Source organism: Camellia sinensis, chromosome 11 (assembly GCF_055761805.1).
Source record: "Camellia sinensis isolate YWXY chromosome 11, ASM5576180v1, whole genome shotgun sequence".
In the NCBI taxonomy this organism is placed as follows: Eukaryota; Viridiplantae; Streptophyta; class Magnoliopsida; order Ericales; family Theaceae; genus Camellia; species Camellia sinensis.
The window spans coordinates 85,736,055-85,755,835 of NC_138971.1; the positions used below are offsets into that span (position 1 = coordinate 85,736,055).

The following is a 19,781-nucleotide window of genomic DNA, read 5'->3' on the forward strand; positions in this document are numbered from 1 at the left end:
CTAGGCAAGCTAGTTCCTTAAGAAATTTGAATTCAAGGTGTTGACGCCCCAAAATTACCAAACGGCGTCGGCTTGACACGAAACTTAACACACACGACCACCTAGGCACGAGAGACTTGTGGAAGAAAACGGTACTCCAATCGGGTTCCCGGTTTGGGAGTTAGAGACGGATTTCACTCTAGGCAAACTAATTTCTTGAGAAACTTGAATTCGAGGTGTTGACGGCCCAAAATGCCAAATGCCGTCAGTTTGGCACAAAACTTGGCACACAACACCGCCTAATCACGAGAGACTTGTGGGAGAAGACGGGGCTCCAATCGGGTTCCCGGTTTGAGAGTTAGAGCCAGATTTCACTATAGGCAAACTAGTTCGTTAATAAATTTGAATTCGAGGTTTTGACACCTTAAAATCACCAAACAGGGTTCGATTTGCATGAAACTTGGCACACACGACCGCCTAGGCACGAGAGACTTGTGGGAGAAGACGGGGCTCGAATCGGGTTCCCGGTTTGGGAGTTAGAGCCGGATTTCGGTCCCTTTAGAAATTTAAATTCGAGGTGTTGATGCCCCAAAATCGCCAAACGGCGTTGGTTTTGCACGAAACTTGGCACACACGACCGCCTAAGCACGAGAGACTTGTGGGAGAAGACAGGGCTCGAATCGGGTTCCCGGTTTCGGTGTTAGAGCCGGTTTTCGGTCTAGCCAAGCTAGTTCGTTAAGAAATTTGAAGTCGAGGTGCTGATGCCCCAAAATCACCAAACGGCGTCGGTCTGGCACGAAACTTGGCACACACGACCGCCTAGGGACGAGAGACTTGTGGGAGAAGACGGTACTCCAATCGGGTTCCCGGTTTGGGAGTTAGAGCCGGATTTCGGCCTAGGCAAGCTAGTTCCTTAAGAAATTTGAATTCGAGGTGATGATGCCCCAAAATCACCACAACAGCGTCGGTTTGGCACGAAATTTGGCACGCACGACAGCCTAGGCACGAGAGACTTCTGGGAGAAGACGGTACTCCAATCGGGTTCCCGGTTTGGGAGTCAGAGCCGGATTTCACTCTAGGAAAACTAGTTCCTTAAGAAACTTGAATTTGAGGTTTTGACGCCCTAAAATCGCCAAAAAGCGTCGGTTTCGCACAAAACCTGCCACACACTACCGCCTAGGCACGAGAAACTTGTGGGAGAAGACAGGACTCCAATCGGGTTTCCTGTTTGGGAGTTAGAGCCGGATTTCACATTAGGCAAACTAGTTCCTTAAGAAACTTGAATTCGAGGTGTTGATGCCCCATAATCGCCAAGGAATTGGGGTCACTGCTGTGGCAAAGGCACAGCAGTGACTGTTGTGCTTCATTTTGTGATGCATTATGGGATTATTTTTATGATCTGAACCGTTCATTTTGTAGGGTTTGTTGAGTACTTCAAGCCTACCAAAAATCATATTAATCGGATACCAATAATTATATGATTGATAACCAAAAAAACAAACAAGAAGTTTTTCTTTTGAAAAATAATATAAAAATATGCAATTCGATCATATAGTTTTTGATATCCGATTAATATGATTTTTGGTAGGCTTGAAGTACTCAACAAATCTTACAAAATGAACGGTTCAGATCATAAAAATAATTCCATAATGCATCACAAAATGAAGCACAACAGTCACTGCTGTGCCTTTGCCACAGCAGTGACCCCAATTCCTTGGCGATTATGGGGCGTCAACACCTCGAATTCAAGTTTCTTAAGGAACTAGTTTGCCTAAAGTGAAATCCGGCTCTAACTCCCAAACAGGAAACCCGATTGGAGTCCTGTCTTCTCCCACAAGTTTCTCGTGCCTAGGCGGTAGTGTGTGGCAGGTTTTGTGCGAAACCGACGCCTTTTGGCGATTTCAGGGCGTCAAAACCTCGAATTCAAGTTTCTTAAGGAACTAGTTTTCCTAGAGTGAAATCCGGCTCTGACTCCCAAACCGGGAACCCGATTGGAGTATCGTCTTCTCGCAGAAGTCTCTCGTGCCTAGGCTGTCGTGCGTGCCAAATTTCATGCCAAACCGACGCTGTCGTGGTGATTTTGGGGCATCATCACCTCGAATTCAAATTTCTTAAGGAACTAGCTTGCCCAGGCCGAAATCCGACTCTAACTCCCAAACCAGGAACCCGATTCAAATCCTGTCTTCTCCCACAAGTTTCTCGTGCCTAGGCGGTCGTGTGTGCCAAGTTTCGTGCAAAACAGACGCCGTTTGCAGATTTTGGGGCGTCAACACCTCGAATTCAAGTTTCTTAAGGAACTAGTTTGCCTAGAGTGAAATCCGGCTCTGACTCCGAAACCGGGAACCCGATTAGAGTCCGTCTTCTCCCACAAGTCTCTCGTCCCTAGACTTCTGGGAGAAGACGGTACTCCAATCGGGTTCCCGGTTTGGGAGTCAGAGCCGGATTTCACTCTAGGAAAACTAGTTCCTTAAGAAACTTGAATTCGTGGTTTTGACGCCCCAAAATCGCTAAAACGCTTCGGTTTGGCACGAAATTTGGCACACATGATCGCCTAAACACGATAGAGTTGTGGGAGAGAGAAGACACGGCTCCAATCGGGTTCCCGATTTGGGAGTTAGAGCCGGATTTCTCTTTAGGCAAACTAGTTCCTTAAGAAACTTGAATTCGAGGTGTAGACGCCCCAAAATCGCCAAAAGGCGTCAGTTTCGCACGAAACTTGGCACACACGACCGCCTAGGCACGAGAAACTTGTGGGAGAAGATAGGACTCCAATTGGGTTCCCGGTTTGGGAGTTAGAGCCGGATTTCACTCTAGGCAAAAGTAGTTCCTTAAGAAATTTGAATTCGAGGTGTTGACGCCCCAAAATATCAAACGCCGTCGGTTTGGCACAAAACTTGGCACACATGACCGCCTAAACACGAGAGACTTGTGGGAGAAGACGGGGCTCTAGTCGGGCTCCTGATTTGGGAGTTAGAGCCAGATTTCACTCTAGGCAACCTAGGTTATTAAGAAATTTGAATTCGAGGTTTTGACACCTTAAAGTCACCAAACAGGGTTCGATTGGCACGAACCTGGCACACACGACCGCCTAGGAACGAGAGACTTATGGGAGAAGACGGGGCTCGAATCGGGTTCCCAGTTTGGGAGTAAGAGCCAGATTTCGGTCTAGACAATTTGGTCCCTTAAGAAATTTAAATACGAGGTGTTGACGCCCCAAAATCGCCAAACTGCGTCGGTTTGGCACGAAACTTGGCACACACGACTTCCTAAGCACGAGAGACTTGTGGGACTAGACGGGGCTCGAATTGGGTTCTCGGTTTGGGAGTTAGAGCCGGATTTCGGCCTAGGCAAGCTAGTTCCTTAAGAACTTTGAATTCGAGGTGTTGACGCCCCAAAATTACAAACGGCGTCGGTTTGACACGAAAGTTGACACACACGACCGCCTAGGCACGAGAGACTTGTGGGAGAAGACGGTACTCCAATCGGGTTCCCGGTTTGGTAGTTAGAGACGGATTTCACTCTAGGCAAGCTACTTCCTTAAGAAACTTAAATTCGAGGTGTTGACGTCCCAAAATCGCCAAAAGGCGTCGGTTTCGCACGAAACTTGGCACACACGACCGCCTAGGCACGTGAAACTTGTGGGAGAAGACGGGGCTCCAATCAGGTTCCCGGTTTGGGAGTTAGAGCTAGATTTCACTATAGGCAAATTAGTTCGTTAATAAATTTGAATTCGAGGTGTTGACGCCCCGAAATCGCCAAAAGGCGTCTGTTTCGCTCGAAACCTGGCGCACAAGACTGCCTAAGCACGAGAAACTTGTAGGAGATGACAGGACTCCAATTCGGTTCCCGATTTTGGAGTTCCTTATGAAAATTGAATTCGAGGTGTGGACGCCCCGAAATATCAAACGCCGTCGGTTTGGCACGAAACTTGGCACACATGACCGCCTAAACACGATAGAGTTTTGGGAGAAGACACGGCTCCAATCGGGTTCCCGGTTTGTGAGTTAAAGCCGGATTTCACTCTAGGCAAAAGTAGTTCCTCAAGAAATTTGAATTCAAGGTGTTGACGCCCCAAAATACCAAACGCCGTCGGTTTAGCATAAAACTGGGCACACATGACCGCCTAAAGACGAGAGACTTGTGGGAGAAGACGGGGCTCCAATCGGGTTCCCGGTTTGGGAGTAAGAGCCGGATTTCGGTCTAGACAATTTGGTCCCTTAAGATATTTAAATTCGAGGTGTTGACGCCCCAAAATTGCCAAACGGCGTCAGTTTGGCAAGAAACTTGGCACACACAACTGCCTAGGCACGAGAGACTTGTAGGAGAAGACGGGGCTCGAATCGGGTTCCCGGTTTGGGAGTTATAGCCGGATTTCGGTCTAGGCAAGCTAGTTCCTTAAGAAATTTGAATTTAAGGTGTTGACGCCCCAAAATTACCAAACGGCGTCGGCTTGACACGAAACTTAACACACACGACCACCTAGGCACGAGAGACTTGTGGGAGAAAACGGTTCTCCAATGGGGTTCCCGGTTTGGAAGTTAGAGACGGATTTCACTCTAGGCAAACTAGTTCCTTAAGAAACTTGAATTCGAGGTGTTGACGCCCCGAAATTGCCAAAAGGCGTCTGTTTCGCCCGAAACCTGGCGCACAAGACCGCCTAAGCACGAGAAACTTGTAGGAGATGACAGGACTCCAATTGGGTTCCCGATTTTGGAGTTAGAGCCGGATTTCGCTCTAGGCAAAAGTAGTTCCTTATGAAAATTGAATTCGAGGTGTGGACGCCCCGAAATACCAAACGTCGTCGGTTTGGCACGAAACATGGCACACATGACCGCCTAAACACAATAGAGTTTTGGGAGAAGACACGGCTCGAATTGGGTTCCCGGTTTGGGAGTTAAAGCCGGATTTCACTCTTGGCAAAAGTAGTTCCTTAAGAAATTTGAATTCGAGGTGTTGACGCCCCAAAATACCAAACGCCGTCGGCTTGGCACAAAACTGGGCACACACGACCGCCTAAAGACGAGAGACTTGTTGGAGAAGACGGGGCTCCAATCGGGTTCCCGGTTTGGGAGTTGGAGCCAGATTTCACTCTAGGCAACCTAGTTCGTTAAGAAATTTGAATTCGAGGTTTTGACACCTTAAAATCACCAAACGGGGTTCGATTGGCTCGAAACCTGGCACACACGACCGCCTAGGCACGAGAGACTTGTGGGAGAAGACGGGGCTCGAATCGGGTTCCCGGTTTGGGAGTAAGATCCGGATTTCGGTCTAGACAATTTTGTCCCTTAAGAAATTTAAATTCGAGGTGTTGACGCCCCAAAATTGCCAAACGGCGTCGGTTTGGCAAGAAACTTGGCAAACACAACTGCCTAGGCACGAGAGACTTGTGGGAGAAGACGGGGCTCGAATCGGGTTCCCGGTTTGGGAGTTAGAGCCGGATTTCGGTCTAGGCAAGCTAGTTCCTTAAGAAATTTGAATTCAAGGTGTTGACGCCCCAAAATTACCAAACGGCGTCGGCTTGACACGAAACTTAACACACACGACCACCTAGGCACGAGAGACTTGTGGAAGAAAACGGTACTCCAATCGGGTTCCCGGTTTGGGAGTTAGAGACGGATTTCACTCTAGGCAAACTAATTTCTTGAGAAACTTGAATTCGAGGTGTTGACGGCCCAAAATGCCAAATGCCGTCAGTTTGGCACAAAACTTGGCACACAACACCGCCTAATCACGAGAGACTTGTGGGAGAAGACGGGGCTCCAATCGGGTTCCCGGTTTGAGAGTTAGAGCCAGATTTCACTATAGGCAAACTAGTTCGTTAATAAATTTGAATTCGAGGTTTTGACACCTTAAAATCACCAAACAGGGTTCGATTTGCATGAAACTTGGCACACACGACCGCCTAGGCACGAGAGACTTGTGGGAGAAGACGGGGCTCGAATCGGGTTCCCGGTTTGGGAGTTAGAGCCGGATTTCGGTCCCTTTAGAAATTTAAATTCGAGGTGTTGATGCCCCAAAATCGCCAAACGGCGTTGGTTTTGCACGAAACTTGGCACACACGACCGCCTAAGCACGAGAGACTTGTGGGAGAAGACAGGGCTCGAATCGGGTTCCCGGTTTCGGTGTTAGAGCCGGTTTTCGGTCTAGCCAAGCTAGTTCGTTAAGAAATTTGAAGTCGAGGTGCTGATGCCCCAAAATCACCAAACGGCGTCGGTCTGGCACGAAACTTGGCACACACGACCGCCTAGGGACGAGAGACTTGTGGGAGAAGACGGTACTCCAATCGGGTTCCCGGTTTCGGAGTTAAAGCCGGATTTCACTCTAGGCAAACTAGTTCCTTAAGAAACTTGAATTCGAGGTGTTGACGCCCCAAAATCTGCAAACGGCGTCTGTTTTGCACGAAACTTGGCACACACGACCGCCTAGGCACGAGAAACTTGTGGAAGAAGACGGGATTTGAATCGGGTTCCCGGTTTGGGAGTTAGAGCCGGATTTCGGCCTAGGCAAGCTAGTTCCTTAAGAAATTTGAATTCGAGGTGATGATGCCCCAAAATCACCACAACAGCGTCGGTTTGGCACGAAATTTGGCACGCACGACAGCCTAGGCACGAGAGACTTCTGGGAGAAGACGGTACTCCAATCGGGTTCCCGGTTTGGGAGTCAGAGCCAAATTTCACTCTAGGAAAACTAGTTCCTTAAGAAACTTGAATTCGAGGTTTTGACGCCCTAAAATCGCCAAAAGGCGTCGGTTTCGCACAAAACCTGCCACACACTACCGCTTAGGCACGAGAAACTTGTGGGAGAAGACAGGACTCCAATCGGGTTTCCTGTTTGGGAGTTAGAGCCGGATTTCACTTTAGGCAAACTAGTTCCTTAAGAAACTTGAATTCGAGGTGTTGATGCCCCATAATCGCCAAGGAATTGGGGTCACTGCTGTGGCAAACGCACAGCGGTGACAGTTGTGCTTCATTTTGTGATGCATTATGGGATTATTTTTATGATCTGAACCGTTCATTTTGTAGGGTTTGTTGAGTACTTCAAGCCTACCAAAAATCATATTAATCGGATACCAATAACTATATGATTGATAACCAAAAAAACAAACAAGAAGTTTTTCTTTTGAAAAATAATATGAAAATATGCAATTCGATCATATAGTTGTTGATATCCGATTAATATGATTTTTGGTAGGCTTGAAGTACTCAACAAATCTTACAAAATGAACGGTTCAGATCATAAAAATAATCCCATAATGCATCACAAAATGAAGCACAACAGTCACTGCTGTGCCTTTGCCACAGCAGTGACCCCAATTCCTTGGCGATTATGGGGCGTCAACACCTCGAATTCAAGTTTCTTAAGGAACTAGTTTGCCTAAAGTGAAATCCGGCTCTAACTCCCAAACAGGAAACCCGATTGGAGTCCTGTCTTCTCCCACAAGTTTCTCGTGCCTAGGCGGTAGTGTGTGGCAGGTTTTGGGCGAAACCGACGCCTTTTGGCGATTTTAGGGCGTCAAAACCTCGAATTCAAGTTTCTTATGGAACTAGTTTTCCTAGAGTGAAATCCGGCTCTGACTCCCAAACCGGGAACCCGATTGGAGTATCGTCTTCTCCCAGAAGTCTCTCGTGCCTAGGCTATCGTGCGTGCCAAATTTCGTGCCAAACCGACGCTGTCGTGGTGATTTTGGGGCATCATCACCTCGAATTCAAATTTCTTAAGGAACTAGCTTGCCCATGCCGAAATCCGGCTCTAACTCCCAAACCGAGAACCCGATTCAAATCCTGTCTTCTCCCACAAGTTTCTCGTGCCTAGGCGGTCGTGTGTGCCAAGTTTCGTGCAAAACAGACGCCGTTTGCAGATTTTGGGGCGTCAACACCTCGAATTCAAGTTTCTTAAGGAACTAGTTTGCGTAGAGTGAAATCCGGCTCTGACTCCGAAACCGGGAACCCGATTGGAGTCCGTCTTCTCCCACAAGTCTCTCGTCCCTAGACTTCTGGGAGAAGACGGTATTCCAATCGGGTTCCCGGTTTGGGAGTCAGAGCCGGATTTCACTCTAGGAAAACTAGTTCCTTAAGAAACTTGAATTCGTGGTTTTGACGCCCCAAAATCGCTAAAACGCGTCGGTTTGGCACGAAACTTGGCACACATGAACGCCTAAACACGATAGAGTTGTGGGAGAAGACACGGCTCCAATCGGGTTCTCGATTTGGGAGTTAGAGCCGGATTTCTCTTTAGGCAAACTAGTTCCTTAAGAAACTTGAATTCGAGGTGTAGACGCCCCAAAATCGCCAAAAGGCGTCAATTTCGCACGAAACTTGGCACACACGACCGCCTAGGCACGAGAAACTTGTGGGAGAAGATAGGACTCCAATTGGGTTCCCGGTTTGGGAGTTAGAGCCGGATTTCACTCTAGGCAAAAGTAGTTCCTTAAGAAATTTGAATTCGAGGTGTTGACGCCCCAAAATACCAAACGCCGTCGGTTTGGCACAAAACTTGGCACACATGACCGCCTAAACACGAGAGACTTGTGGGAGAAGACGGGGCTCTAGTCGGGCTCCCGATTTGGGAGTTAGAGCCAGATTTCACTCTAGGCAACCTAGGTCATTAAGAAATTTGAATTCGAGGTTTTGACACCTTAAAATCACCAAACAGGGTTCGATTGGCACGAACCTGGCACACACGACCGCCTAGGAACGAGAGACTTATGGGAGAAGACGGGGCTCGAATCGGGTTCCCGGTTTGGGAGTTAGAGCCGGATTTCGGTCTAGGCAAGCTAGTTCCTTAAGAAATTTGAATTCAAGGTGTTGACGCCCCAAAATTACCAAACGGCGTCGGCTTGACACGAAACTTAACACACAGGACCACCTAGGCACGAGAGACTTGTGGGAGAAAACGGTACTCCAATCGGGTTCCCGGTTTGGGAGTTAGAGACGGATTTCACTCTAGGCAAACTAATTTCTTGAGAAACTTGAATTCGAGGTGTTGACGCCCCAAAATCGCCAAAAGGCTTCAGTTTCATACGAAACTTGGCACACACGACCGCCTAGGCACGTGAAACTGGTGGCAGAAGACAGGACTCCAATTGGGTTACCGGTTTGGGAGTTAGAGCCAGATTTCACTCTAGGCAAAAGTAGTTCCTTATAAAATTTGAATTCGAGGTGTTGGCACCCCAAAATCGCCAAACGGCGTTGGTTTGGCACGAAACTTGGCACACACGACCGCCTAGGCACGAGAGACTTGTGGGAGAAGACGGGGCTCCAATCGGGTTCCCGGTTTGACAGTTAGAGCCAGATTTCACTATAGGCAAACTAGTTCGTTAATAAATTTGAATTCGAGGTTTTGACACCTTAAAATCACCAAACAGGGTTCGATTTGCACGAAACTTGGCACACACGACCGCCTAGGCACGAGAGACTTGTGGGAGAAGACGGGGCTCGAATCGGGTTCCCGGTTTGGGAGTTAGAGCCGGATTTCGGTCCCTTTAGAAATTTAAATTCGAGGTGTTGATGCCCCAAAATCGCCAAACGGCGTTGGTTTTGCATGAAACTTGGCACACACGACCGCCTAGGCACGAGAGACTTGTGGGAGAAGACAGGGCTCGAATCGGGTTCCCGGTTTGGGTGTTAGAGCCGGTTTTCGGTCTAACCAAGTTAGTTCCTTAAGAAATTTGAAGTCGAGGTGCTGATGCCCCAAAATCACCAAACGGCGTCGGGCTGGCACGAAACTTGGCACACACGACCGCCTAGGGACGAGAGACTTGTGGGAGAAGACTACCAATCGGGTTCCCGGTTTCGGAGTTAAAGCCGGATTTCACTCTAGGCAGACTAGTTCCTTAAGAAACTTGAATTCGAGGTGTTGACGCTCCAAAATCTGCAAACGGCGTCTGTTTTGCACGAAACTTGGCACACACGACCGCCTAGGCACGAGAAACTTGTGGGAGAAGACGGGATTTGAATCGGGTTCCCGGTTTGGGAGTTAGAGCCGGATTTCGGCCTAGGCAAGCTAGTTCCTTAAGAAATTTGAATTCGAGGTGATGATGCTCCAAAATCACGACAGCAGCGTCGGTTTGGCATGAAATTTGGCACGCACGACAGCCTAGGCACGAGAGACTTCTGGGAGAAAACGGTACTCCAATCGGGTTCTCCAATCGGGTTCCCGGTTTGGTAGTCAGAGCCGGATTTCACTCTAGGAAAACTAGTTCCTTAAGAAACTTGAATTCGAGGTGTTGACGCCCCAAAATTACAAACGGCGTCGGTTTGACACGAAAGTTGACACACACGACCGCCTAGGCACGAGAGACTTGTGGGAGAAGACGGTACTCCAATCGGGTTTCCGGTTTGGGAGTTAGAGACGGATTTCACTCTAGGCAAGCTACTTCCTTAAGAAACTTAAATTCGAGGTGTTGACGTCCCAAAATCGCCAAAAGGCGTCGGTTTCGCACGAAACTTGGCACATACGACCGCCTAGGCACGTGAAACTTGTGGGAGAAAACGGGGCTCCAATCAGGTTCCCGGTTTGGGAGTTAGAGCTAGATTTCACTATAGGCAAATTAGTTCGTTAATAAATTTGAATTCGAGGTGTTGACGCCCCGAAATCGCCAAAAGGCGTCTGTTTCGCCCGAAACTTGGCGTGCAAGACTGCCTAAGCACGAGAAACTTGTAGGAGATGACAGGACTCCAATTCGGTTCCCGATTTTGGAGTTCCTTATGAAAATTGAATTCGAGATGTGGACGCCCCGAAATACCAAACGCCGTGGGTTTGGCACGAAACTTGGCACACATGACCGCCTAAACACGATAGAGTTTTGGGAGAAGACACGGCTCGAATCGGGTTCCCGGTTTGTGAGTTAAAGCCGGATTTCACTCTAGGCAAAAGTAGTTACTCAAGAAATTTGAATTCGAGGTGTTGACGCCCCAAAATACCAAACGCCGTTGGTTTGGCACAAAACTGGGCACACATGACCGCCTAAAGACGAGAGACTTGTGGGAGAAGACGGGGCTCCAATCGGGTTCCCGGTTTGGGAGTAAGAGCCAGATTTCGGTCTAGACAATTTGGTCCCTTAAGATATTTAAATTCGAGGTGTTGACGCCCCAAAATTGCCAAACGGCGTCGGTTTGGCAAGAAACTTGGCACACACAACTGCCTAGGCACGAGAGACTTGTAGGAGAAGACGGGGCTCGAATCGGGTTCCCAGTTTGGGAGTTATAGCCGGATTTCGGTATAGGCAAGCTAGTTCCTTAAGAAATTTGAATTTCAGGTGTTGACGCCCCAAAATTACCAAACGGCGTCGGCTTGACACGAAACTTAACACACACGACCACCTAGACACGAGAGACTTGTGGGAAAAAACGGTACTCCAATGGGGTTCCCGGTTTGGGAGTTAGAGACGGATTTCACTCTAGGCAAACTAGTTCCTTAAGAAACTTGAATTCGAGGTGTTGACGCCCCGAAATTGCCAAAAGGCGTCTGTTTCGCCCGAAACCTGGCGCACAAGACCGCCTAAGCACGAGAAACTTGTAGGAGATGACAGGACTCCAATTGGGTTCCCGATTTTGGAGTTAGAGCCGGATTTCGCTCTAGGCAAAAGTAGTTCCTTATGAAAATTGAATTCGAGGTGTGGACGCCCCGAAATACCAAACGTCGTCGGTTTGGCACGAAACATGGCACACATGACCGCCTAAACACAATAGAGTTTTGGGAGAAGACACGGCTCGAATTGGGTTCCTGGTTTGGGAGTTAAAGCCGGATTTCACTCTTGGCAAAAGTAGTTCCTTAAGAAACTTGAATTCGAGGTGTTGACACCCCAAAATACCAAACGCCGTCGGCTTGGCACAAAACTGGGCACACACGACCGCCTAAAGATGAGAGACTTGTGGGAGAAGACGGGGCTCCAATCGGGTTCCCGGTTTAGGAGTTGGAGCCAGATTTCACTCTAGGCAACCTAGTTCGTTAAGAAATTTGAATTCGAGGTTTTGACACCTTAAAATCACCAAACGGGGTTCGATTGGCTCGAAACCTGGCACACACGACCGCCTAGGCACGAGAGACTTGTGGGAGAAGACGGGGCTCGAATCGGGTTCCCGGTTTGGGAGTAAGAGCCAGATTTCGGTCTAGACAATTTTGTCCCTTAAGAAATTTAAATTCGAGGTGTTGACGCCCCAAAATTGCCAAACGGCGTCGGTTTGGCAAGAAACTTGGCACACACAACTGCCTAGGCACGAGAGACTTGTGGGAGAAGACGGGGCTCGAATCGGGTTCCCGGGTTGGGAGTTAGAGCCGGATTTCGGTCTAGGCAAGCTAGTTCCTTAAGAAATTTGAATTCAAGGTGTTGACGCCCCAAAATTACCAAACGGCGTCGGCTTGACACGAAACTTAACACACACGACCACCTAGGCACGAGAGACTTGTTTGAGAAAACGGTACTCCAATCGGGTTCCCGGTTTGGGAGTTAGAGACGGATTTCACTCTAGGCAAACTAATTTCTTGAGAAACTTGAATTCGAGGTGTTGACGGCCCAAAATACCAAATGCCGTCAGTTTGGCACAAAACTTGGCACACAAGACCGCCTAATCACGAGAGACTTCTGGGAGAAGACGGGGCTCCAATCGGGTTCCCGGTTTGAGAGTTAGAGCCAGATTTCACTATAGGCAAACTAGTTCGTTAATAAATTTGAATTCGAGGTTTTGACACCTTAAAATCACCAAACAGGGTTCGATTTGCATGAAACTTGGCACACACGACCGCCTAGGCACGAGAGACTTGTGGGAGAAGACGGGGCTTGAATCGGGTTCCCGGTTTGGGAGTTAGAGCCGGATTTCGGTCCCTTTAGAAATTTAAATTCGAGGTGTTGATGCCCCAAAATCGCCAAACGGCGTTGGTTTTGCACGAAACTTGGCACACACGACCGCCTAGGCACGAGAGACTTGTGGGAGAAGACAGGGCTCGAATCGGGTTCCCGGCTTGGGTGTTAGAGCCGGTTTTCGGTTTAGCCAAGCTAGTTCTTTAAGAAATTTGAAGTCGAGGTGCTGATGCCCCAAAATCACCAAACGGCGTCGGTCTGGCACGAAACTTGGCACACACGACCGCCTAGGGACGAGAGACTTGTGGGAGAAGACGGTACTCCAGTCGGGTTCCCGGTTTCGGAGTTAAAGTCGGATTTCATTCTAGGCAAACTAGTTCCTTAAGAAACTTGAATTCGAGGTGTTGACGCCCCAAAATCTGCAAACGGCGTCTGTTTTGCACGAAACTTGGCACACACGACCGCCTAGGCACGAGAAACTTATGGAAGAAGACGGGATTTGAATCGGGTTCCCGGTTTGGGAGTTAGAGCCGGATTTCGGCCTAGGCAAGCTAGTTCCTTAAGAAATTTGAATTCGAGGTGATGATGCCCCAAAATCACCACAACAGCGTCGGTTTGGCACGAAATTTGGCACGCACGACAGCCTAGGCACAAGAGACTTCTGGGAGAAGACGGTACTCCAATCGGGTTCCCGGTTTGGGAGTCAGAGCCGGATTTAAACCTAGGAAAACTAGTTCCTTAAGAAACTTGAATTCGAGGTTTTAACGCCCTAAAATCGCCAAAAGGCGTCGGTTTCGCACAAAACCTGCCACACACTACTGCCTAGGCACGAGAAACTTGTGGGAGAAGAGAGGACTCCAATCGGGTTTCCTGTTTGGGAGTTAGAGCCGGATTTCACTTTAGGCAAACTAGTTCCTTAAGAAACTTGAATTCGAGGTGTTGATGCCCCATAATCGCCAAGGAATTGGGGTCACTGCTGTGGCAAAGGCACAGCAGTGACTGTTGTGCTTCATTTTGTGATGCATTATGGGATTATTTTTATGATCTGAACCGTTCATTTTGTAGGGTTTGTTGAGTACTTCAAGCCTACCAAAAATCATATTAATCGGATACCAATAACTATATGATTGATAACCAAAAAAACAAACAAGAAGTTTTTCTTTTGAAAAATAATATAAAAATATGCAATTCGATCATATAGTTGTTGATATCCGATTAATATGATTTTTGGTAGGCTTGAAGTACTCAACAAATCTTACAAAATGAACGGTTCAGATCATAAAAATAATCCCATAATGCATCACAAAATGAAGCACAACAGTCACTGCTGTGCCTTTGCCACAGCAGTGACTCCAATTCCTTGGCGATTATGGGGCGTCAACACCTCGAATTTAAGTTTCTTAAGGAACTAGTTTGCCTAAAGTGAAATCCGGCTCTAACTCCCAAACAGGAAACCCGATTGGAGTCCTGTCTTCTCCCACAAGTTTCTCGTGCCTAGGCGGTAGTGTGTGGCAGGTTTTGTGCGAAACCGACGCCTTTTGGCGATTTTAGGGCGTCAAAACCTCGAATTCAAGTTTCTTAAGGAACTAGTAAACATCTTGGTATTTGTAGACCTTTCAGAATATTTTGTCAAGCACTTTACATAGGATTTTATTGTTTTGCGGCTTGAGTTTCCAACTCAATTTCCTTGTCTTTTTCACATAGCAATGTGTTCAGCCCTATGCAACAAGTCTGTTTTACAGTACAACTCGGACAAGGGGAACTATGAAAAAATGGGGGAGTCAACTGAAGTAGCCCTTCGTGTATTGGCAGAGAAGGTTTTGCAATCAATTGTTGCTTTGTTTCAGTTTTCACCTGTCTATCATCAGCTTACTTGCTGTTAATTTGACTGTGAATTATAAGGTACAAATGTTTTCATGTCACTGTTGTTTCCAGGTTGGTCTTCCTGTCTTTGATTCATACCTTCTGCTCTGAATATGCTGAGCAAGCATGAACGAGCTTCTTACTGCAATCATTACTGGGAAGACCAATTTAAAAAGGTTTGCTTCTACATATGGTAGCTGTTTGATTTTTTATTTGCTGAGTATGATGTACCCCGAATTCTAAGGAATCTAATGTTTGCAACACTTATAATGATTGTTGATGTGTGGCCAGTATGATAGACTATTGGCAACTTGGCTTAGCGTGCTCCCTTTCCAGTTTTTGCAGTGATTTTCCTCCCTTTTTCCCTGTTATTTGTGTGTTTGTTTACGAAATGACAGCCAGTATTGATGAACTGGAAGCATAGACACTCCAACGGGGCACCTGTACACGTGTCTGACAAACTGTTGGACACACCTTAGGGTGTGTACCAATTTTTGTTGTGTTTATTTATTTATTTTCCCCTTTTTTTCCTGGTCTTGCAGAGGACATGTGTCCTTTTTTGACGTGGGGTGGACATGGCTGGCCAATAGAGAGAGAGAGGGAGAGGGAGAGAGAGAGAGAGAGAGAGAGGTCACTGGAAAGAAACTATTGCTGTATAAGCCTTCCGGCAAAGGTGGCTACAGGATAATCAACATTGTGGTTGTCAGTTTTAATGGAATTTAATTATGTAAATGTTATGTTGATAAAATATTCATATTTTTCACATGGAAAATTAGAAGTATATTTTTTGCTGTGTTCTGGCCATGTATTGTCCTGCATTTCACGTGTCGGTGTTTTTGCATCGTATCGTATCCGTGTTGCGGGTTTGTGTCCGTGTCCATGTCGCCATCCTTAGATGATGCAGTTAGTATCCATTGGTTTTTTATTCTCCCTAATAATATTAGAAACTCTGGAGTTTCAACTACATAGATAATAATAATTCTAAAATATTCAACAGTGAGAAAGATCATATTGTCATTCTTCCTTTCTTTGTATCATATGTTAACATTTTACATGTTTGAATGAGAGAAACTACATTTCAGTATACAATCATGGCAGTATAGTTGTTAGTCATCATTTGCCTTGTTATTTACAATATTGTCAACTTTCCAACTCTAGTTCGTACTGGTTGCTCTTGAATTGTTATTGTTATCAAATGTAACGGTTATTTTTTTTCGTAGAGAAATGAAGAATGTGAGTTCGTTGTGTACGAGATTATGACAAGCTCTTGAGAAAAGTATACAATTTTGGTTTGATCTTTCATGTTTGTTTTTCTGTGGCATTGAGGCTGGACACAGGACACATATCAAGGCGATATGGACACACTTGACACGACAATTTTATTATTATTATTATTGTTATTATTATAAGAAATCAGGACAAAGACTCGGTAAGGATATGACAACAAATAAAATATATTTTAGGTGTGTAAATGAAAATAAAGCTATTTCATCACTTTTTACAATTCAAATACATTTATATTTTATTATAACAAATAGTAAGAATTGTTTTCCCTATACCTACATATTTGAAAGGAAGTGTAAACAGAAGTCCGAATATCTATCTTAGAAAGCTTTATTTATAAACATAATTCGAAGTTTTGGACTTTAGAATTCCAAAAATTAAAAGAAGTTTAAAGCAGAAATAAATTGGTATAAATGTAATTTGTTTTTATTATATAATTGAGTAGCAAGTTTTTTTTGTTATGCAATATGTTTTATGTGTCTTTATGGCCATGTGTGTCCCATATGTTTCCAGTGTGTCCCGGTTCTAAAAAGTTCAAAAATAATAGGTTACTTTTGGTTGTGGTTCAGACATGGGTCAGGGAGTGTGTCATTGTGCATGTTAAGGATGCAGCTCAATATTGCAGAGATAGAGACTTCTAATTTTCTTTGTCAAAATTGGTACATACACTTTTATTTGCTAGAGTTGTAGTGATGTTCCAAAAGGTACTTGTTCGATTAAACATTTAGTGGTGCGTTGATTGATTCAATATCCATGAACCTAGAAAAGAAGGTTGAGAGTTGAATTGAACGTAAAACAAAAAATTCTTGGAGTTCTTGATTGGGATGTATTTCACATAGAACGGAATGAAGTCTCAATAAATGGATCTTGTAGATCTAGTGATAAACATTTGCGTCGCTTAAATTTTTGATATCTCCTTGTCAAATCATGCTTGTGAATCTATACCCTGCAGGTCTCTCTTTTGGAATTTTCTCATGATCGGAAGATGATGACTGTCCTTTGTAGTCGCAAGCAGATGGAGATTATGTTTTCAAAAGGTGCTCTAGAGAGTATCATTTCTAGATGTACGAGTATCCTCTGCAATGATGATTGTTCCACTATTCCACTAACTGCAAATATTCAAACTGAGTTAGAGTCCAGATTTCACAGGTTGGGTTTGCTTCCCTCTATATTCATACCAAGAACTTTTACCTATTTACATACACCGATACATCCACAAGCACATAGATATAGCTGTTTATATTTATATATATCATATGTATGCAATTATGTTTTTTGACTAGTATGGGTTTCAGCCTTACACAAAACAAGAAGGCTAAAAGGTACAAAGGGTTACACAACTAATTACCCTCCCTTCTTTAAAATCTAATAGCAAGAAGACTCACAAAACTCTTAGTTGTTCCCAACAGTGAAGCATAGACACGGACATGGGACAAGGATACAACACGACACAAACACGTTGACATGGCAAATTCTACAAAAGTACGACATGGGCACGGTTCGGACACGCCACAAATAATTATATCTTGATATTATATTATCTAGGAATATATTTATATTATATAGTTATATATGTGCGTAATATATACAAAATTAAATAATTACTTTATACCAAATAAATTTTGTATCTAATTCTCTTACATTTTTTATTTTTTATTTTTCATTTAATTTTATGTGAAACTTCTATAGGACATTTCTTAATAATTATACATTTCTTTAAGGGCATTATAAGATATTTTTGTGAAATTCTCAAACTTTGAATATCACGTGTTAGCAAATGTTCAAGAAGTGTTGGTCTCATGTTTATTTTCCAGTGATAGACATGGCCAAGAAGTGATGGACACATTACAAAATGATTGTTGGACGCTTGTTCGTAGGCAGTGTTTTAAAAGTTCTAGGCGCATCAAGGCGCCAAGGTCACTTGGAGCCTAAGCGTCGAGGCGCGAGGCAAGGTGCGCGCCTCACCAAAGCGAAGCGCAAGTTATAGAAGTTAAGCAAAATATTAATATAGCACAATTTTCAACATAAGTAAATATTTAATATGCATATTATTAATTTTTTTAATAAGAAGAGAAGAAGAAAAAAAATAATTAATTTTTAATATATATATATTATTTTATTTATTAATTATATTTTTTAAATAATGTGTTTCAATTAATTTTTTTATTTTATTTTATATACATGTGTGTTTTTTTTATTACTATGTATAAGTATATATTATATTTTACATATTATCTATAAGTATATTATATATTATATAATAGGTATTGTATAATATTATATTATATATTTTATATTTGAATCAATTATATTTTATATATTATCTAATATCTATAAGTATATTATATATTATATAATAGGTATTATATAATATTATATATATATATGAATCAGGAAGATAAAGAGAGAGATAGAAGAGAGCGAGAGAGAGATCGCGATCGCGAGAGAGACAGAAGCGAGAGAGAAGACGACGAAAGAAGAGAAGAGAAGACGAAGCAGAAGAGAAGAACCAGAGAGAGAAGAGAAGAAGAGGAGAAGAGAGCCGAACCTACGTGGCGTGGTATGTACTCGTCGCGTCTTCTTCTTCTTCTCCACTGGGGTTTTTTTTTTTAATAATGTTTTTGCTCTTGACTCACGTTTTGAAAATTTTATACTGTAAATGTGATTTCATCCCATGTAGGTATCCACACAGAACGCCGAGGCGCGCAAGGCGCTCGCCTTGCGCTTCGTAATAAGGCGCTCGCCTCATCTCCTAGGCAGCGCTTCCCCTATGTTGCCTCGCCTCACCAGGCCTGAGGCGCAAAGCTGTGCCTTGCCTTGCCTTGAGCTTAGGCGTGCGCCTAAGCGCGCTTTTCAAAACACTGTCTGTAGGGATGGCAATTTAAACCCAACCCGACAGGGACCCGACCCCGATTTAAGCGATTTTTTCCCGAAAAATATCCCCAACGGGACGGGGATGGTATTCGAAAATCAATCCCCGATCAATTTCGGGCCGAGGACGGGGATAAGTGTCCTAGCCCCGTACCCCGCCCGTCCCGTCCCCTCCCCGTCCCCGTTCATCCCTGAAGCAAAATTACTATTGTACCCCTTTATATATATATAAACCAAAACACTTCTCTTTCTCTCTCAGTCTGTCTCAGCTCTCTCCCTGACTCACGTCTCTCATCTCTCTTTCCCTCACTGACTCAGATCTCTCTGAGTCTCACCACAGCTTCTTTCATCTCTCTCTCCTTCACTTACTCAGATCTCTTTCATCTCTCTCATTTCTTATCAGCATCAACATCATCCAGATCCACCACCACCATCGATTTGAACAGATCGGTGAAGCCACTGATTTGAAGCCACCACCACCACCGATCCCTCCATTGCCACCGATTTGAAGCCACGACCATGACCAGGACCGTGAAGCCACCGATCGATGTCTTGATCAACGGACAGTTTGTGAAGTGCCCTCTCTCTCTCTCTCTATACATATATATTTGTTGTTGATTGATGTACAATTTTTTTTTTCCAAGTTATCTATATTATATCTGTTGTTGTTGATGAACAATATTATATCTGTTGTGTGTGCGTGTGTTGAACAGATCTGTATACATACAGATTATTTTTTATTTTTTTATTTTTTTTTTGTTCTTATGTTTGTATGTGTGTTGAACAGATTTGGCGGAGATTTTTCGGGGTCGGGGAAACCTGATCCCCGTTAGGGGACGGAGCGAGGGAGGTGAAGGGTTCCCCGTCGGGGATCGGGGTCGGGGATTTTGGAGTTCGGATTCTCGGCCGCCCTACCCGGCAGCCGTTTCCAGCAGCCTCCAAAACGACGCCGTTTTGGGGGTAAATTTTCAAAAAAAAAAAACGC

The 19,781-nt window shown here is 44.9% G+C and overlaps 1 pseudogene across 1 annotated transcript in view; it reads left to right on the forward strand.

The window, feature by feature from the left end:
* LOC114273390 (calcium-transporting ATPase 3, endoplasmic reticulum-type-like) overlaps positions 1-19,781 on the forward strand; it is a 167,733-nt pseudogene that overhangs the window by 104,531 nt on the left and 43,421 nt on the right. Inside the window, exons 3-5 of the transcript XR_014344580.1 lie at positions 14,483-14,595; positions 14,714-14,817; positions 16,878-17,074. The product of XR_014344580.1 is annotated as a calcium-transporting ATPase 3, endoplasmic reticulum-type-like (transcript). The remainder of the gene's footprint in view (positions 1-14,482; positions 14,596-14,713; positions 14,818-16,877; positions 17,075-19,781) is intronic.